Source organism: Octodon degus, unplaced genomic scaffold, assembly GCF_000260255.1.
Source record: "Octodon degus isolate 3935 unplaced genomic scaffold, OctDeg1.0 scaffold00148, whole genome shotgun sequence".
In the NCBI taxonomy this organism is placed as follows: domain Eukaryota; kingdom Metazoa; phylum Chordata; class Mammalia; order Rodentia; family Octodontidae; genus Octodon; species Octodon degus.
The window spans coordinates 4,289,854-4,294,003 of record NW_004524724.1 but is presented as its reverse complement, the minus strand read 5'-3'; the positions used below and the strand labels follow the sequence as shown (position 1 = coordinate 4,294,003).

The window sequence follows — 4,150 nt, the reverse complement described above, 5'->3', positions numbered from 1 at the left end:
TGGTGTTTGTAAGTAGGCTCACAAGTCTGCATCTTGTACAGCAATTAACCACTAAGAAGAATATATGCAGTGTATTATTTGTTGAAACTGTACTTCTGATGTGATTTGAAACTGTCTCATTGCTATATGTTTATAAATAAAACTTTGAATAGGAAAAAAAAGGCTTCAAATATTGAAGAAATTTGAATAATCACAATGACCAGTGCGAAATGGAACTTTTATGCCCTGCCTGCAGGTGTGCTAAGTGGGTTAAATTATCTGGGGAAGCAATTTTGGAGTATATGGGTGATTAGAAAATATAGTGAATATCAACTTAAAAAATCATGATGGTAAAAGACACAGTTATTACTCTCCCTCAAAATACTCTCTTTGCTCCAATACAATTATCCCATCCCTCTGTCCACTTTTGAAGCAGTTCTGGAATCCCCTTTTCTGAATATGTTTTGTTGCAGTGAGCTGAATTCAGTGTGTTTACTTTTCGTGATCTATTTTTACTTTGGGGAGGGTCCAGAGGTCACACCGTAACAGTTTTGGTGAATAAGGTGGATGAGGACACACCGTATGCTCAAGGTAGGTACAAGCTTACCTTTGCATTGGCGGCAGTTGAGGGCGGCTGCAATGCTTTTTTGATCACACCTCACAAAGGGCTGGTTAGACAGCTCAGTGGACTAAGCGTCTGCTTAAGCAAGCACAGGGACTGGGGTTCGATCCCTGTTAGCACATGACACCTGATGACCAAGTCTGGGTGTGGTGGTGCACACCTATAATCCCCGTGCAGGGAGACTTGCAAACAGGAGGATCACTATGAATCTGAGCTGCGTAGTGAGACCCTGCAACCAACCCCCCACAAAAGTCAGGAAAGGGGACTTCCAGAACTGCTTCACAAGGTGGCAAAGAACAGTGTGATAAATGTTTCTGAGGTAAAGGAAAGTATTTTTAAGGGGATAAATGGCATCATTTAAAAAAGTTTTTAAATTTAAACACTCATTATATACTTTGATCATATAATATTTAGTGAAGTTGAACATGTGCTTTATAATCCTGCATATATGCTCAAGAGGAGTTTATGAGTTTTATGAGTTTACAAATAATATCACATTGGAAGTAGAGAAATAAATTATAAAGACACTACTGAAATACAGATGGCTGGGGGCCTGCCCCTTAGCTCAGTTCTTTAAGTGGCTGCTTCAACAAAGCAGTCAGGCTCAGGTTGCTGTGGTTTGATCCCCACAACTCAAGCCAGCCAACCCTGCCCTGAAGGCATTCGGAGAAAAAAAATCCTTCTGAAGTACAGATGGCTGAATCAAAGTACTTTTCTTCAGATAAATATGCTTTTAAACCCATTACAGTGTGTGAAGAGGATGCAAAACCTGTAGTGGGGAGGAGCATGGGCTGCATTCTAGCTACACTAATTTTTTATTTCCTGTATTTTAGGGAAGGCTCTACAGGGTGTTCAAGGTCTCACTACTAGATTGGACTCATAGTGAGTCTCCTGTTTTCAGCCTCCCAAGAGCTGGGATTACAGGCATGCACCACCATGCCCAGTCTCAATTGCCATCTCAGCATGCCCTGGGGGCGGGGCCAGCATGGCAGGCCTGGGGATCAAACCCCCAGCCCCTTTGCCCACTTGCAGTCATTTCAGTCTGCTGAGCTATTTGGCCAGCCCTATCCTTTTCATTGGTTATTTTTATTTCACTTTTTGGTGCCAGGGATTGAACTTGGGACCTTGTGCTTGCCAGGCAGGCACTTAGGCTCTGAGCTCTCTCCCTGATCCATTATTATTATTATTATTTTTAACTTTGGCCAGCTCAGCCCACCCTGAGGGGCATGGCTGGTATGGCATGTGGTGCTGGGGATTGAACCTTGGTCCCCAGTGCATGTTTAAGCTTGTCTAAGCAGGGGCTTTAGATTGCTGAGCTATCTTGCCTGCCCTTAGCTACACTAACTTTGGATGCAGCTTCCATTATATATTGGCTGTGTGGGAGGAGCCAGATAAGTTGTCTGTAGGATAGGAATAATACTAATGACTACCTGTCTCCCTGATGCAAGGTAAATACTACGTGCACTAGCTATAATTTACATAGATTATAATATAAAAATGTGAAGTTGAATAGTAAAAATAAGTAGATAAGTCAGTAACACAATGCCATGTTTATAGATATACAAGACTGGTTATTTGAGGGAAGAGAAATCAAATTGGAGAAGAAAATTGTTAATTAAAATAGGAACTTCTGATATTGAACTCGAGTTGGAAGAGGTGAATCTGGTCTCAAATTGGAGGACCATGATCCAAAGGAGCCAGAGCAGTTGAGGAAGCTGTTTATTGATGGTCTGAGTTTTGAAACTACTGATGAGAATTTAAGAGAACACTTTGAGAAATGGGGCACACTCACAGATTGTGTGGTAATGAGAGATCCTCAAACAACACGCTCCAGAGGCTTTGGTTTTGTGACTTACTCTTATGTTGAAGAGGTGGATGCAGCAGTGTGTGCTCGACCACACAAGGTTGATGGGCGTGTAGTGGAACCAAAGAGAGCTGTTTCCAGAGAGAAGCCAGTAAAGCCTGGTGCCCATCTAACAGTGAAGAAAATTTTTGTTGGTGGTATTAAAGAAGATATAATTTGAGAGACTGCTTTGAAAAATATGGGCAAGATTGAAACCATAGAAGTTATGGAAGACAGGCAGAGTGGGAAAAAGAGGATTTGCTTTTGTAACTTTTGATGATCATGACACAGTTGATAAAATTGTTGTTCAGAAATACCACACTATTAATGGGCATAATTGTGAAGTGAGAAACGCCTTTTCTAAACAAGAGATGCAGTCTTCTAGATCACAAAGAGGCTGCAGAGGTGGATCTGGAAACTTTCTGGGTCATGGAAGAAACTTTGGAGGTGGTGGAGGGAATTTTCGCCATGGTGGAAACTTTGGTGGAAGAGGAGGTTATGGTGGTGGAGGAGGTGGCAGCAGAGGTAGCTATGGAGGAGGTCATGGTGGATATAATGCATCTGGAGGTGATGATGGAAACTATGGTGGTGGTCCTGGTTACAGTAGTAGAGGAGGGTATGGTGGTGGTGGATCAGGATATGGAAACCAAGGTGGTGGATATGGTGGTGGTGGAGGAGGATATGATGGTTACAACGAAGGAGGAAATTTTGGTGGCAGTAACTATGGTGGTGGTGGGAACTACAATGATTTTGGAAACTATAGTGGACAGCAGCAGTCAAATTATGGACCCATGAAGTGGGGTGGTTTTGGTGGAAGAAGCTCTGGCAGTCCCTATGGTGGTGGTTATGGATCTGGTGGTGGAAGTGGTGGATATGGTAGCAGAAGGTTTTTTTTTAAAAAAAGAAAAGGGCTATAGTTCTTAGGAGGAGAGAGAGTCAGGAGTTGTCAGGAAAGCTGCAGGTTACTTTGAGACAGTCGTTCCAAATACGTTAGAGGAACTGTAAAAATCTGCCACAGAAGGAACAATGATCCATAGTCAGAAAAGTTACTGCAGTTTAGACAGGAAACCCTTCTGATTCAGGACTTTCATAGCCACAGTTTGCAAAAAGTGCAGGTATTGATTAATGCAATGTAGTATCAATTAGATGTACATTCCTGAGGTCTTTTATGTGTTGTAGCTTTGTTTTTTTCTTTCTTTTCATTACATCAGGTATACTGCCCTGTAAATTGTGGTAGTGGTGCCAGGAATAAAAATTAAGGAATTTTTAAGTTTGCGGTATTTGTGTAGTTCAGTTTTTCTACACTTTAGTACAGAAACTTTAACAAAATGCAGTTTTGAAGGTGCTTCCTTGTGAATTAACAAGCAAAGAAGATCATTGTTAATTACTATATTGTATGAATTTTGCTAAATTTAACAGTAAAGAAACAGACTTGCAGATTAAAGGGAAAAAAAATCTGTTCTCCGCATTTCAAACCATCATACAAATGGGCACTGACATGTGGAGAGAATAGACATTTGTATGTTTGCAATATGTGTTTTAGATAAAATAGGATTTTTTTTTATTTTCAAAGTTTTATTGATAAACATATAGCAATGAGACAGTTTCAAATCAAATTGAAAGTACAGTTTCAACAAATAATACACTGCATATATTCTTCTTAGTGGTTAATTGCTGTACAAGATGCAGACTTGTGATCCTATTTA

The 4,150-nt window shown here is 40.7% G+C and overlaps 1 protein-coding gene and 1 pseudogene across 1 annotated transcript in view; both read left to right on the top strand.

Moving 5' to 3' along the window:
• Rims2 (regulating synaptic membrane exocytosis 2) overlaps window positions 1-4,150 on the top strand; it is a 535,330-nt gene that overhangs the window by 13,449 nt on the left and 517,731 nt on the right. The window lies entirely within an intron of this gene.
• On the top strand, window positions 196-3,328 carry LOC101582926 (annotated as a pseudogene).